Here is a 17,733-nt window from a genome sequence, read left to right on the forward strand (position 1 = left end):
TAGCAACACCATTACCGTTACTCAAAACAAATCTTCCAACCGTGATCTCGTATCCCTTCCCATGAAAGAGAAAGTATGACTGCACAAAGGTACAATAAAGGTGAAATCTGCAGTACAAAAGTTAACACACCAATATGCCACTAGTAACATGTTACCAAAACACATTTCCTGGAGTACAATATAAATCACTTTCAGAAAGGACTGTAGTTTGTAACGTGTGGTAACATGCACAAGGAACCCTGCTTTCGAGTAATGTATTCGTCCATGTAAAAAAAGTGTCACCTTTCTGCTAGTTACTGACATGCCAGGGAAACATGTTCAGAGAAGCGGAGAAGCTAGTTCTCCATTTCTTTGTTTAAAGATCATCTGTCCTGCCTTTGCATTCTCTCTTTTAAGAAATGATTGAGTTACTTTTCTAAACGAAAAATGTTAGACATCATAGCAGGCACAGCCCATGCAGGTAAGAGCGATGGGGCGGGGTGGGGTCGGGGTATACGACGGACAACAACGAGGGAAAATTAATTATTTATTTAATTTTCCCTCTGCGTCATCTGTCGGATCTCCCCATCCCGCCCCACTGCTCCTACCTGCACGAGCCGCTCCTGCATCATAGTGCTATATGCAAGGATTAACGATGTGGTTTGAAAAAGAGATTGAACAGCAGCCTTAATACATATAGGAATCAAGTTGAGCAAGGAAGATTGGGAGTTGACTTTTGTGAGGTTAGATCCAGAACAGGAATCTAAAGAAACAATGGAACATCACTTCTGGGAAATAGGAAGGTCTGATAGGTGGAGTTTCAGCAGAACAACTTTAGTTTTTGAATCATATGCTCATCCAGGTCAAATTGGACTTCGAGCAAGGAAATAGCTCATTAAGTATGTATTATTTATATCCCTCAAATGTGATTGGCTGAGTAAAATCAAAGGTATTTCATTGAGAATGTGGGTTTGTAGAAACATGTCAATGCTTGTGTAATTAATCCAGTGAGCACAGCAGTTAATAATTAAGTATTTCGTGTTGATTCCAGAGGACTCCTGAAATTTGTTGAGAAATGAAGACATTATTTTCTAGCACAATTTTGAAAGCCTGTACAGGGATAGCACCTGGATCTGATAGCTGGAGGAAGGAGCTTAGGGGGAACCAATGAGGGAGCGGCTCTTCATACAAGACTCCTAAGGGACACCAAATAAGGTGAGAGAATTTCCTTATGGGCTCTTGCATTTTAAGGAGATCGTTGTCATCCTCAGGTCAGTTTTGTCAACACCTGTCTAATTTGGTGTTCATGACTCTGGGAACAACGTGAAAAGGTGAAGCAGGGTTTTTGACTTTTGGGTTACATATTTAGAATGTTTAATGGAATGTTGACTTATGAATGACTAGTCAGTTGCAGCGGTGCTCTTTGCTCTGCCGGTAGCTTTCTTCACAGCTTGAATAAAATACTCAAAGATCCCTTGCCTGAGTCTTCTTTCAAATCCTAAAAGTGTGCTGCAGGTCAAGTTGTGTGTTGTAATGCTTGAAGATGGGAAATGGTGTATGAAGAAGAACTGTCTCTTCAAATCACAGTATCTGGATTGGAAGGTAATTAGATCTTGGAACCTCAGAACATTGCTGATAGGTCCTAGACAACCTCATCAGGCAGGAGACCCTCCCGTGAAGTTTCGTGATTATGGGTAATCTTTTTAGTAAATATTAGTTACATGGCATATCTTATATTACTATTTTTCCTATTATTTCTTTTTGTTTTCTGTTGATCTATTCATTGGGTATGTTTTATTTAGGAACCATAATTATGTAGGGGGATGATGTGTTAGGTTGCAATTCTAGAACTACTAATGGAATGTTGACTTATGAATGGGTAAGCAGTGCTCTCTCATTCAGCTTGAGTAAAATACTCAAATATCCTTGCCTAATTCTTTCATGAGGAGAAGGACCTGTCAGATGTGATTGCTGTGTCAGCTTGTTTTTCTATGGTGCCACTTCATTAGAAGTGTTAGAAGCGTGGATAGCATATTTTATGGAGCGAATCAATTTTCTCCTCTGGTAACCTCATTTGTATGTTGCAAACCTCCCCCTAAAAACTGTGAGGCATATTTACAAGAACTGACCCTGCAGCAACGATGCGTCAGATTTCTGGTGCCTGCCACAAATGCCCTAACGGCACCATAGATTGGCTGAATTTACAATACAGTGCTCCATGGCTCACTGATTCACGGATGCGTTGAAAATTCTGATGCATCTTTTGGTGCTAGAGTGACTCATTGTTGGAGTTGGTCGTAAGACTGACGCAACTCCAGCAATGCGTCAGAACACAGAGGCGAGTCCCATGTTAAAAACCCTGCGTCAATTCCTAAGCCTGGTTTGAGAAGGCATAAGGATGTTGATGCAGTTAAGTCGCAGAGTGACGCAGTGACAAGTTGTAAATTTCACTGCATCAGTTCTACATGGCTTTTAACGTGGGGATGTGTACACTACATTCCTATATACCTGGCGCAGGTATAATGTGATGCAGGCCTCTATAAGCTGATGCATTGAGCCCAATGCATCAGTTTGTAAATATGGAGCAGTGTGGAGCACTGATTGTGCCCGCCGCTGCGTCAAAACAATTATGCTGCGGAAGTGATAGCCGCCCCATTGTGTTTTTTCCATGGGCAGTTTCATTAGGAATTTGGGGCCAGATGTACAAACATTAGGAATACCATTTTCCTGATTTCAGGTTTCTCCTAATTGCAATTAGGAAATCGGTATTCCTAATGTATTCATTTTTGTATTCACAAATAGTGATTCTTAGTAGGTAACAACTCAACCAACCTCATGATTATTAATGATCCCAATTTACAACTCATTAGTAACTGACCCCATCACAGGGATGGAGCACTTTTGGGGTCATCAGACCACCATGTCTGTGATTGCTTTTTAAATAAAGCAATCTTTTTTTTTTAATGCAGCCCATTTCCCATAAAGGAAAATGGGATCTGTTTATAAAAAGATAATGAAATGTTTTTATAACATTTGCAAAGGAGAATGGGCCCAATGAGATCTCTTCCCATTTGCGAATGTTTTACCACAACTTTTAACCTGGTAATAAGGTATTACAATTTTGCGACCGGAATTAGTATAGTGTGCATTACTGTTTTGCACCTTGAATCGGGTCACAATACAGTAATGTACACTATACTAATTCGGTATTTGGAAGGTGCACCCTTAGCACGCTGCTCTCCAATAACAAGTCTCAAATGCAAATAGCAATTTGGAAACAATTTACCAAATTACATTTTGCCTTTTGTACATTTGAAAAGCATTTTTGCAAAAATGCTTTGTACATGTGACCCCTTTTATCCTTTCCTTACACTGTGCTTGCTACTTATTTTATAACCTCAGTGGCTTCCCCACACCAATGTATAATGCAGGGTGTCTGTGCCACAATGAGTCACTAGATGCTAAGTGCTCACACTGAAACTGTGTTGGTGTGGTTTCACAAGTTCCTTTTACTATTCCCTTCACGTTAATGTGCATATTGTTTTCTGGTCTTCATGTCTCTGAGACTTCATCATCCAAAAATGTATTTCGGGTGTCATAGACACACATAAAAAGGACAAACAGATTTAAAAAACAAATATACAAAATCTTTTAAAATAACAGAGTTTCAACAAGGAACTGCAGGTTTTAAATATGGAGGGACTGCAGAGCAAATAAATTATTCAGCAAGCATCTGAAAAAAAATCACAAGACAGCACAACATTTTTTATAATTGTACTTTCTCAATAAGGGTCCTAAAGACACATTGAAAAAAGCTTATAAAATTCGAAAAAGAAGGTAAAGTGCAACAAAGTTTGGGTGGAAACACCATCACAAGGACAAGAGCAAGTATAATAACAAGTCAAAATTGAACTAAGGGGAAGCATATTACACTCCGTATGGACCTAAATCTAACCAACAGAGTTTGGGCTAGATATATTTGGGCCAGTTAGCATTTTGAGATTCCGTAATTGCGAATCACAAGGATTCGCAATTAGGGAATCGCAAAATGCAATGCATGAAGGTGTATAGTACACCTTTTGTGATTCCTAGGGGGTCGCAAATGACCAACCGCATGAATATTAATGAGGCAGGTTGCGACTTGGGACCCCCTAGGAATCGCAAAAATCACGAGGATGGTGGCCTGCTGAGAACAGCAGATCACCATGTCTGTGATTGCTTTTAATTAAAGCAATCGTTTGTTTGTAATGCAGTCTGTTTTCCTTAAGGGAAAAGGAGATGCTTTACAAAAAGAAAAATGAAAAGTTTTCTTTTCATTCTTTAAGAGCAGGCAGTGGTCCGTGGAACCACTGCCTGCTCTTAAAAATGGTTTTACAAATATTCATAAAAAGGGGAAGGGGTCCCCTAGGGACCCCTTCCCATTCGCGAATGGGATACCACCTACTTGAAATAGGTGTAAAAAATGCAAATGTTTTGGGAACGCAATTGCAGTCACAAAACATTCATACATACGATGCAATTCGGTAATAGAAAGGGACGCCCTAAACACGCCCCTTCCTAATACCGAATGGCAAACCCATTTTGCGATTCAGTAACAGGTTACCGAATCGCAAAATTAGGTTTGCTTCATCGGAAAAGCAATTTTTGCTTCTACAAACGCATAAAGGCTTGATACATCTGGCCCTTCGTTACCAATGTCCTGATACCAATGTGAGATTGGGTTCAAGACCAGTACATGACTGTAAAATCACAGTTGTCTTTTGCAGTTCAGTGTTTTCTCTATTAAGACAGAAACACTCAAAAAAACTCTGCGTCCCAGTTTCGATTGTAAAGCAGGGTAGGTAACAGTGGGTTATGGGTGTATAAGGTGCAGCAGAGAAGCACTGCCTTCATGATCTTGCCTGTGAGTTGGTTAGAGGAAGGTATTTTGTTTAGTTGGATGTGTAGGTCATGGGCAGGTGAGTAAAAGGAGAAATCCCTTTGGGTGCAGTTATGCGCCCTCCCGGCGTCCCACACTGAGATATCCAGGTTCTAAAATCATGTGCCAGTCGGGTTACCCCAGATTCACGGATCAGCGGGGTGGATCCTTTTCAAAAACAGTTGGTCTTTCTTCGTTATGGAGGTTCTGCTCTCAAACACCGACATGCAACCCAACTTTTGTAAGTTAGGTTTAACCTAGGGCTACCAGGAAATAGAGAATCCTTTATTAAAAAATGAAACAATCCTTTATAATTTAAATGGTTCTAGGTCACATGGGGAGTCAGCCAGATGGAAATCCATAACATTCGGGTTCCAAATTTGTTATAATTCTTGAGATAGTTGAGGCCAAGTTCCCCATGAAAGAGGTAATGCAAAGCACAAGGATGTACAGATGGAAGGCGCATGCAAAAAAGAGCAGCTGATCTCGAAGCAGGTGAACCGGGTTCGAATCTCAGCAGGGACACTCAACATCCTGTGATTCTGGGCAAATCACTTAATCTCCCCGTGTCTAACAAAATTAGCGTTTCCATCTGTAACGCAGCTGGTGCTCATGCAAAGCGCTTTAAAAACATTCGGGTCGAGTTTACACTATATGAGAACTCCAAAATAAAAAAATGATCTTCAAATGATAGGATTGATGAATTAACATAGCCCCGAACACCTACCCTATGCATTATAGTTTTGCATGCATTGTGCAATTTACACATTTCTAACATAGCAACAATGGGCTTTCCTCCCTACTCGGTGGACAGTTTTCATAATGTGTCTGTTGACTGAATACATTTCTAGCGCTACAAAGAAACATTAGACTTCCAGGATATGAAAGCAATAAAACAAGTCCCAGATATGAAAAATTACTGACTTTCCCTAATGGGTTATTACCTGATTTTATATTACACAGATTGGCACTACCACAGCCACAGGACATAATTTGTGATTTAGAGACGTTGGTACTTAAATCCAAACCTGACATAAAATCAGTGAAAGATATTACTAACTTCTTCCGTGCCCTTGAGGTGTAGGCCAGTATCACTGCATCACCTGCATATCAAAGCACAGGAATACCAACCCCCTCAATCTTTGGGACATCAGTACACACTTCAGAAGATAAGAATAAATATTGTTTATGTATAAAATGAATAAAAGTGGAGCTAAAATACATCATGGCCGAACGCCCCCTTTCAAACCGAAAGGTTTTGTCAGTTTCCCATTTGGCCTAAACCTTGGCCAAGCCATCAGATTAAAATGTTAATGAACTCTGCTGTATACGTAGTGAAACAACTTCAACTGTAGATTGGTACTTCCGATTCAACAATATTAATATGACAGACAATAGGGAAACATATAGAGTCATAGTTGTAGCTATGAATCATCTGAAAAGGTGATACTGACTACTCGCATCTAATGTGGGTGCTTAGAATACTACGATTAATTCATTATCTTTATTACAGTTGATCACCTGCCAAAAATGTTTGGAGTTGGTTTAGCCGCTGTCACAGCTGCTCCCAATGCAATTGTTGGAGTTCCCTCTTTCTAATTTTCAAAGTAGATCTGTAAAGTGACTGGCATGCTGGAGCCTGTTCTCTAATTCCTAGTTTTCTAGCCAAGGCCTCGCGAAGTTGCCTAATAGCAGAGGAACAGGATGTGCCAACAGGGCTGTCTTAACAGCACTAAAGGCCCCCGGGCAAAGCAGTGCACTGGGCCCTGCCTACACAACCTCTCACAGGAATAAAAATGTGTAATAGAAAATCAGTGTTCAATTCTGGTCTGCATGGAGCCCTTATGCTCGGTGCCCCCCCTCCCCCGCCGGGTAACTGCCGAGCTTGCCAATGTGTTAAGATGGCACTGAGCACCAAACTAACCCAGGGCTACTGCCTACAAAGGGGCTTGTGCTCTTAACAGAAGAATGAAACAGTATATGACTCCATAACTTGATCAGGACTAATAGCAGCAAAGAAGGGTTAGAAAGATGCCACTAGTCTCAGACAGTTATGCTGAGGATCTGGCTGATGTGTAGAATATTGTTCCTTACAATATATTTCAAAAGACCACGTGATAGAAAAAACAACCGATAGTAGAAGCACAACCACGCCCAAAATAGGCAGGTAAAGTGGTAGTTGTGGAGTGGGCTGTTTCTTGTGCATTGACTAACTCCTGGCTCAGTATAAAATGACAGAATGATTCCCCTTGGCAAACTGTTCATATGCCAGGTGCTGGAATGTCACTGTGGTTGGACAACATGCACAAACACATGTACACATTCGTATTTCAGCATTATAATCACCACACATTATTATATTAGAAACATTCTTATGGGACAATAATGTGTCCACAATGTGGCACAAGAGTACAATGTTTGGATTATTTTGGTATTCAAAAACATTTTTATAGAAGTTAATTAAATAGAAATGAACTTCATACATACCCCTCACCAAAAATATTTGACATACATTTCTACTGAACTCAATGGGAGCAATTTTCGTGTTCAGAGAAAGCTTGATCCAAGTTGTGAGCTCTCTCTTTACTGGCCCTGAAGCTGAAGAAACAGCAGTCAGAGAAGCATAAAAAGCCATCATTAAACACAGGATTAGTGCACGCGTCTCCTAAATCAGGATCATATCAAAACGAGCAGTAAGCAGAAAATATAATCGTCACATCGCATTGAGCTCAATATCATGAGCTCCAAAGCATGGACGTTTTAAATAAAGAATACATTGTCAGTAATATATTGCACTGACATCCTTGAGGTATACGTCAAGATCTCAATAGCATCATCATATTAGTGTTCCCAGGTATACCCAACATGAAATACTGTGCTGCAACAATACTGGACTCAGCACAGGGACATTGGACATAAACCGGATATATCTGTTGAAGCTTTGTGGCCCTCTTTTCCTGACGAAGGCACTTTCCTGTGCCGAAACGCGCGTAGAAGATCACTGTCAAATATAAATTGTGCTACACCATTTTGTCCACAGAAACGATAACCTAACATAAATGATCATGAACAATGACTTTAAAAGTGCTTAATATGCATGAGATTGTACAATTGTAAACATGAATGGATCAGCATGATTCTCTCTGTTGCATTAATCTCAATAAAATAATGTTTGTACTTTTCGAAGAAACATAGTTATGTTGGTTCGTTCTTCCCTTTATTTGTCAATTGCATTATATCGACAGTAATATGAATGTTTTGTATATGTTGCCTAAAGTATTTACATTGACATACTCTAGCCCTGCCTTAAGGAACATTGCCTCTTAGCTGGGGGTATCTTTCTTCACATTATATTTAAACTCTAAAAAACACGGCAATTCTCCAGTTATAGTAGTTATAGTTACAGTTGTCTCAAGTAACTATAACTCATGCCCAAGGTAATTATAACTCGCGCCCTCGCCATGCACTGCTAATTTCCGCACATATTTAAACTTTCATGGCATCTTTTATGACATCATTGATTATATCACTGCAACATTTGCAATAAAACTGTTGATGATAAAACTGTACATGGGTGGGACGAGAGAGTTATTGTTACTTTACTGCATGCAAATAAGTATTGTCAGGAGGCTCTACTCTTGTTCAGTACGTAGATGATTTGTTACTAGCATCTCTTTCTCATCAACCCTGCCTGCAAGATACCATTACATTACTGACTCACCTAGCTGATCATGGCCATGACCTTTCTAAGGATAAATTACATTGCTGCCAGTTGAAAGAGCATTGATTAGACCATGATATTTCTCCCAGGGCAAGGCATATTTCTGCTGATAGAGGGAATGCACTGATGGCAGTTTCTTGAACAGTGGCTCAATCTCATATTCGTTCTTTCCTGGGAATGGCAGGTTACTGTCGTCAGTGGGTTCCATATTATGCTGCGTTTGCCAAACCTCAGTAGGGCCTTTTCAAATTGGCCATTTCTGACCCAGTCACTTGGACAGCAGAGGCAGAGAAATCTTTTATTGCATTGAAACACCAGTTTTAGCCCCTGCACCAACATTAGGTCTCATTGACTCTAATAACTTTTTACCCTCTATTGTCATGAGAAAGATTCCATTCCAATGGGAGTCTTGACACAGAAACATGGGGATTAGAACCACCCAGATGCTTACCATTCCACTATAATGGATCGTTTAGCTGTCTTTTTTCCATGATGCTTGAAAGCTGTTGCTGCTGTGGCTGAATTAGTGCAAGTGGCAGAAAATATTGTTCTTGGGGTTCCCTTACCAGAGTAAGTTCCTCATACTGTAGTGTCCTTATTACTGAAAAATAAAAGAACAGTACTACTGCTGGATTAGCCAAACATAAGTTGATTCATCATGCATGTTCCATCCTCATAATACTCTTTATTTCGTTGAAAAAAAAACATAAAAGAGATGCATAATACAAAATATAATGTCTGTCATAAATTTAAAATTAAGTTAAAAGCATGATCTGGATCATTTATAAGACAAGAGTACACAGTCAACAGACCAGGGGTTAGCCTTTATTAACCCCTAAAATGGATCCGCAGCACCCCCTCCCCCCTCCCCCCAGCGCCTTGAGAATCTCAATTATGAGTAGTTGGGCAATATAACCCATGATTGATTGAATTATTGATAAACGCAGCTGGGGAGAGGAGACTGAACTTCATTTATTCCTTTTTTTGTCCGGAAATTACAAAATCAGACATAGATGGCTGGTCCAATTGTGCAGGAACTTAGGCACACAGCACTGTAAAGAAGCATTCACGGCTCCTAAAGTACAATATTGAACTCCATTTTGTTTATGCTGTATCCCGTTTTTTAAGTTCTATATGGTGGGCACGAAAAGTCTTCTTAGGATCCAGTAACGGATGTAATATTGACAGATCTTTTTATTCTCTTTAAGCTAATGTTGTCCATTATTAAATGCTTTATAAAGAAAGCTGGCAAAGATATGCAAGAAATACAGTAAACCGTGATCAAGCAAATGCTAGCAATACAGAAGGAACAGGAAATAGAAGAAAAGAATGAAATAATGGTAATCTTTGCAATCAATGTAATTTTTAATGTATCAAATGGGGGATCGTGGAAGTAAACATTACAATACAGTGCTGCATTCTCTATTGCTTTTTTATTCTCTCTTTTAATAAATTGCTGAGTTGCTTTGCTATAGGAAAAATGTTAGACATGTTAGTGCTACATTCAGGGATGAAGGATGTGGTTTGGAACAATAGACTGGACAGCAACCTGCAGCGATATAGGAATCAAGTTGCGCAAGGAAGAGTGGGAGCTGACACTGGTGACAAATAACCACTGTACAGGTATTCTGAGAGACAATGGAACAACATTTCTGGGAAAATAGGAAGGAGAGGGTACTGGTCCGCAAAACAACTGATGTCCTAGAGCATAAGGTCATATGGGTTGAATTTCAGCAAAGTAACATGCATTTTTGAATTTCAGGCCAGTGAGATCGAGTTGGACCGTGGTCAAGGAAATGATTAGTTAACAATGAATTATTCATATCCAGAAAATGGAAAACATATTTTACTGCCACACTGATGTAGAGTTCCTTGTTCTTACCCCCTTCCGCGCTCATGACGAGCTGAGCTCGTCATGAGTTGCGCCGCTCGCATGCTCATGACGAGCTCAGCTCGTCATGTAACGCGGCTTTTTTTAAAACGCGGCACACAGCGGGAAAACCGCTAGCGGCGATGCGGTTGAATAACAAATAATAATCAATTTGAAGGGTGATGTGGACATGCACATCATGTATTTAGTAATGAAACAGAACTAGTGCCACATGTACTTGATGTTTATTAGCTGTGAAAACTCATGTTTTTTTTATTGAGTATTTGAGAATGTATAAAAATGTTAATGCTTGAGTAATTGAGAGAGCTCTTAGAGTGATTCTTACCAGAATGAACTCCAATGACCATTGCAGTTTTTATTAAAATACTTCATGCTGTTACCAGAGGACTCCTGAAATGTATTGAGAGAGGAAGATGTTGTTTTCTTCTACAGCAGTTGTGTTCTTTTATAATTACTGGTGGCTAGCAAAGTCTTAACTAAGTAGGCATAAGAAGCTTAGAGACAGTTTTTTTATACATGTAGTGCAGGCTTTTCATTTTATAAAGACATAGGGGTCTATTAGGATGGCGGACGGATCGCCACCGCCATGCAGTCGGTGGCGATCCGTCCGCCAACCTTGCCTGTCCGCCACCTATTTCCCCCCCTGCCATATTACAATGGTGGAGGGACCGTGGCGGATGGGAAGACCGTCAGCCGCTTTTCCGCCACAGTCGCCTTGCGACCGCGGCGGAAAAGCTCTAATATGGTGGCGGTGTCTATCAGACACTGCCAGCCATATTAGAATGTGCTGGAGGCTATGCCTTTCCGTGGCGGCAATGCCGCCACGAAAAGGCATACGGTCCTTGCTTTGGGGCCCGTTGCGGGCCCCCAAGGTGAAGGGGGGGTGGGCGGTGCACATGGGGGGTACTTTTGGTACCCCCCTGCGTTTCAAAATACAACATGGCAGGCACCGCCCAGTGCCTGTCATGTTGTGCTTTGAAACGCACAACATGCAATTTTAACACTGCGGCGCAGCACCGCCCGCCGCAATGTGGCGGGTGCATCCTAATTCCACGGACGGGACCTCCGGCCCTGTGGCGGACGGTCCCGTCCTCAGACAGGATGGCGGACGGACTTTGTCCGTCCGCCATCCTAATGGACCCCATAGTAAGTCATCTATGACAATAAAAATGCTCAACATCTCCCCAAACCACAATTACATAAACCATATGTTGTAAATTGGTCTTTACCAAATTTAAATTATGCTGGTGTCATTCAAGTAATTTCAGGAATTTTGTGTTACTCTTTTATGAAATTCTCAATATTATGCCATATTGCATAATTTTGCGGTGTTCGCAGTACAAATTTATAGCAAAAGCACAGGAACAACAGCTTTTGTTCACAGTGCTCTTAAATGCATCTTCACGCCAGAATTTGCCACAAGGATGCATTTGGCACTAATATATGGCTCGAAATGACAGAATTTTATTTTGTGCAATTTTGCCATAATTTCCAATGACGCAAAAGTAGATTATGCCAAATTTCTCACATACCTAATTTTAAAGTAAAAGTTTCCATATTTATTGATTTAACATCCACAGTGATACAGTGCAGGGCATTCTGAAACAAAGGGACTAGAGTTAGAGTTTGACAGATTGCCTAGTCCATCAAACCGTAGCAGATATCCTCATTTCCCAGAACCATTATTTCTCAGCAGCAGCAAGCCTCATCTATGCCTGTTGGAAAATTGTGCTCGCTGCTTGCTTGTATTATATCTGAATGTCTGTCTTTATACTTCCCTTGTAACATTTTTTTCTTTTTATGCACTGTAGATACACCACCAACCTGAAGCATTCTGACAGAAAAGGGAAAAAGGAGCCTGTGTCAGTAACAAATTCAAGAAATGTCCAAAAAGGTCTACATCGTAGTGGTTATGGTCGTCTCATTTTTGGTTAGCTGGCAAAGTTACAGCATACACAAAGCCAAATCGATAAGTACACGTTTTGTCACACCAACCGTCGAGGTGCCGATGGAACCACCACAGAAGAAGTATTCATTCCTTTTTGATGAGGCTCACAAGTGCGTGGGCCGCACACCATTCCTATTGCTGTTAATACCCTCCATACCAGAAGAAGCTGCCACCCGGGATGTAATTCGGAAGACGTGGGGTAACGAGACATTGATGCCTGGCGTTGACATCATGAGGATGTTTCTTCTTGGTGCTCCTCAACCACTGCCGTCTTTGCTGCTAAGCAGGTCTTGTTGAGGAATGAGAGCGCCACGTTCGGGGACATCATACAGCAGGACTTCATGGACACATACAACAACTTGACCTTGAAGACCACGATGGGCATGGAGTGGGTGGCCAACTATTGCCCCAATGCAACCTATGTCATGAAAATTGACTCCGACATGTTCTTCAATCCATTATTCCTGGTGAACCATCTTCTCCAGCCAAACCTTCCTGCTAAGAAGAACTACTTCACTGGCGATGTCATAAGGAGGGCCAGGCCTTTTCGTAACCAAAACTCAAAATGGTTTGTGTCAAGCGATGTCTACCCCAAAGATGTTTACCCCACATACTGCTCAGGAACAGGGTATGTGCTTTCAGGTGACCTGGCTGCAAAGATTTACCACATTGCTCCTGAAGTGACACCCATCAACATGGAGGATGTATTCATGGGATTGTGCTTAGAGAAACTGCAGATACAGATCACCAATTCCCCAAATTCTATCTTTAATATGAATCGAATAGGGTATGAGCGGTGCAAGTTTACCAAGTTGATCACAGTGCATCATTACACAAAGGAGGATATTGAACATCTCTGGCCAGATTTTGTGGATGCAATAAAGAGCTGCTGAACTTTGCACAAACAAAAAACAACTGGAGGATACTATTTTGGCCAAATATGAGACCTCAAAAAGCCATGCCAAGCTAAAGGAGTTAGAAGAATCTGCACGTAGGCTCTACATTTGGACATCAGCTGGTCAGATTGAAAATTGCACTTTCAATGAATTACTTATAGGTTAATGACTTATGCACTTTCAGGGAGATTAGACAACACAACAATATTGGATGGAAATCGTCAAATCAAACTGAACATTGGTATCTACTCAGAATGAATTTCAGCCGTCTTGGTCACGCCCTAATAGGGACAATCCAGCCTGAATCGCCAAGCAGTGCTGAATGAGTACACGGGCCCCCAAGATGTGTTTCAGCCATTCTGGGCTTCATCAATGAAGTGCATCAAGGAAGACTCTGTACATAAGTCATGGATGGAAATGCTTGAATTAATTTTAAACCCAGATAATTAATTACTCAGGGTTTATTTGATTCCATCATTTTTTATTCATTTTTATGGTTGGAGAAAGGATCCAATCATATCAATTAGCTCCTCCCTGAAAGGGGGAAGTTAAGAAAGAACTGATAAGCCATGTAGGCCATACTGAACAGGATCGCAAGCAAACCCAGACATATGTCAATTCTATTGCCGCATCTTGCCGCAATGTGGCATGAGCTTGAGAGATATGTGTTGACATACATGTGTCACTTAGGTTCACTCATTTAGGCAGCACACATAAGTGATGAATCGAAATGCTTGATCCTATCTAAATCGCTGGTAATGACTCAGAGACATGCCATTTCATAATCTAAATTCATCTGTGACATTACAGATAGGGACCAACTATACAAAATGTTCTTGGCCCCTTTCCTATGGCAACCACCCAACTCAATTGCTAGCCCACCTTCGCCTCTAAAAGGGATCACAAGCAATCCCTGGCATAATTCAGTTTTATTTGGGCTCACTGGTGATGTACAGCTTGAGCAACAGCAGCTAGTGACTTTCAAGGCTGTGGGGTATAAAACTTGTGGGTGAGTGTGACTCGGTGAGGGAAGCGAGTGATGCCACTGATGTTAGAGGGGTTCGAGAGGGGGGTCATTTTGAAGCTAATTTTGTTAAATAATATTGTGATAAAAACTATAAGGTTTATTAAGCAGTTCTGAAGGTGTAGTCTTAAAATATTTTAAATCCTGAAAGAGTGCCCCATACATTGCAGCATTAAATATTTTCCACAGTTAATGTAGAGTGCAAATTGTTCTGTGCCACAGTTAAGGTTTATGGGGCTAGATATCCAAAAATGGGAATAGTGCTTACCTAATTGCAATTTTTTGCGAATTGCAATTATGAAATCACTATTCCTATTGTATGAAAATCTTTTGAGTTTCATTACCCATCGCAAATTGCCCTACCTCATAAATATTAATGAGGTAGGTACCAATTTGAGACCCAATTGGATTCGCTATCATTACAGGGATGGTGGCCTGCTTGGGTCAGCAAACCACTATGTCTGTGATTGCTTTTATATAAGCAAATCTTTTTTATTTTTTTAACACAGCCTGTTTTTCTTGTAAGAAAATTTGAAGTTTCATTTTTTAAGTGAGGCAGTGGACCATTGCATGCTCTTAAAAAATATTTTTCCAACGGGTAAATTGCAAATGCTACTTGACTGAGTTTCAGTCGTAAAACATTCGTATATACCATTCCAATTCAGTATTAGGAAGGGACACCCTCAACACACCCCTTCCAAATAACGAATCGTAAAACCCAAATTGTGATTTGGTAGCAAGTTACCAAAAAGCAATTTGGATTTTGTACATCACAAAACGCATTTTTCCACTCACAAACATTTCAATGGCCGTTTGAGTGTGCAAAAATGCTTCATACATCCAGCCCTTAATTATCTTACAACGGCGGTTCTCCAGCAGGCATTGCCAAACTTTGCTTTAATCTGTGATAGGGATGGGACTTCATCCCTCAGACACCCTTGCAGCAGGCGGTGCCAGATGGCTACACATTATGCTTGAAAGTGCCATAAGGATCCTGCAGCATGGGTGTCAACAAAAGCGGTTTCCTCAGCCTGCATTGACAAACTTTGCTTTCCCCCATGACTGGGGTGAGACTATATCCCCCAGCCACCCTTGCAGCAAGCGGAGCCAGAGGACTATAGATCACAATTAAAATAGTCATAAGGATCCCACAGAGGGACGCACCCCGGCGTGTGCCTGGGTGAAGACTGGGCCAATGCTGGGCCCATCTTCAACCATCATCACATGGAAGAGACTGGGCTGTGCCACCCCTCATGGCAGGGGCTAGTAGTAGTATTGGTGAGTCTATATGTCAAGTTTGCTTTTTCTCCGCTGCCTTGGCTTGATCCTCTGTGCTCCCTGTGCACCTTAGTCAGGAATCATGGGTAAAAGGAAAGAGATGGGGGATAAGGACAGTGGCACTGCATAGACTCACTCGGGCACTTTGCTTGATTCATTTTTAGCCTGTGCTGTAGGTGTCATTGCTAAGGAAATTGACTTGGCAGAGAGGCGGTTGTCCCTCAATCAGGGTGTGGGTCTGAGTAACCCAATATCGAGTCTGGGACCTCATCTCCTCAAAGTCTCTGTTATTGGTTCCAGTAATTTTGACAGTTCGCCTCTTGTTGCTGCCACAGCTCAAGCCCTTCTCTTCTCCCCTGGTAGTCTATCAAAAAGCCTTCTGAACTGCGTTGTTCCTACAAACACTAATTTGTGCCGTCCCTGAGGTAGGAAGAAGAGTAGCAACTCCCATATTGTGGAACTCACTCCCCTCAGATATTAAATCTGCACCAACCCTCATTGGCTTCCGTAAGGCTTTGAAGACCTGGCTCTTCAATCAATAAGTTCATGTCCTGACTACTGTATTTTAGAGTATCTCACTGCGCCTAGACACCTTAGGGTAGTAGCTGCGCACTAAAAATCCCATAAATAAATAAATAAAATAAATAAATAAATAAAGAGGAAAACAAAAGAGGGGGTTGTATCTTTGTCAGCTTCAAAACATAGATCAGCTGTTCATTCCACAGACAATTTCTGCACTCTGGCAGGGCCCACTTCATTGCAATCAGAGGCGACACCCCCAATCACCTTACTGATTCCCCCGTCAGCACACGTGTCTCCTCCCTATGGCTAGACCTCATCCTTATCTCACTTACCAATAAAGTGGGTCTTTGTCCACTGTGTGGTATATAAATAAATAATACCGGATCTATTTTTGAATGAATGAATGAATAACAGATAGCTCAATAAAATAAGAGTCAAGATTCGAGGTAGTAGGAGTTTCTGCAGGTTTATTACAGCATAAGGACAGGATCAGGACAACCTGCATAGAACAGAGGTGACAGGGCCCAGCAGGACAACTGGGGCCCAGCAGCTGCCGGGGCTAGATCTGGGATGAGCGCGCTAACTTTTAATAACAATACATCAACTTATATACATAGCGCAAACACATAGCATTACATTGCAGTAGGCGTAACAGTGGGTGGAGCAGAAGGCGTGACGCGTAGCAGTCGCGAAAGATAACAGTAAAAAGAGGTGTAACTGGGAGTATACATAGACATGTGATGCAAACGTAACAGAATATGTCATGAAATGGGCGGAAACTTTGGAGGGGGCTACCTAAGGAGCCGGGACCTCTAACCTAATGGTGCGCGTAAATTGGCAATGACGTATCACTAGGAGAAGCTGGGGGCTATGAACTCTGTGCTAGGAGCAGAGACTAGAGTCTGGAGGGTCGGAGCGACATGTACCTAAACCCTATCTGGTATCTGATGTTTAGGGAACATGTTGATATAAACTAGAAGTCATGAGGGGAAAAGCTAACTTGACTCTAAGACTGGACCATGCATTATTCTACATGTAGTGCGTGATGAAGAATATTAAATGACCATTAAATACAGTATTTCTCTAACGTGGAGCCGCATAGGCTAGACAATGACGGAAACTATTGATGCAGTTCAGTAGCTTAGGAATGCAAAGAAGGAGGACTGAACTGATAGCTGGAACCATAACATACTTTTGGCAGACTCAGAGGCAGAGCCAAGCTGCACCGGGCACTGCGAGGCAGGAAGTAAGTGAAGGGTCGAGGATACAGGTGGGGGCTGTATCGCTCCTCAGCGAGGCTTTCAGGAGACAGGAGCTGAATCTGATGTCCGGGCCCTTTTGAGGCCTGGAAACGGGGACTTTATTATGGAATAACGTGCACACTGAGAAACGTGGCAACGTAGCTTTACATAGGCCTGATATTCGTAGTATTCACGAGGACTGGAAACTAGCATACCAGAGGTGGACACAACTGTAATTGCGTCATTAATCAGACATGGGGAATAACATATGCATATTGGTCATGCACACATAACGTATGATGGATGAGGCGTAGG

The 17,733-nt window shown here is 41.5% G+C and overlaps 1 pseudogene across 1 annotated transcript; it reads left to right on the forward strand.

The window, feature by feature from the left end:
- Positions 1–1,087: 1,087 nt before the first annotated feature.
- On the forward strand, positions 1,088–16,529 carry LOC144773217 (beta-1,3-galactosyltransferase 2-like; annotated as a pseudogene). The gene is made up of 2 exons (XR_013599929.1): positions 1,088–1,194; positions 12,321–16,529. The product of XR_013599929.1 is annotated as a beta-1,3-galactosyltransferase 2-like (transcript).
- Positions 16,530–17,733: the final 1,204 nt, after the last annotated feature.

The sequence above is a fragment of the Lissotriton helveticus genome, chromosome 1_1, assembly GCF_964261635.1.
Source record: "Lissotriton helveticus chromosome 1_1, aLisHel1.1, whole genome shotgun sequence".
Taxonomy (NCBI): Eukaryota; Metazoa; Chordata; class Amphibia; order Caudata; family Salamandridae; genus Lissotriton; species Lissotriton helveticus.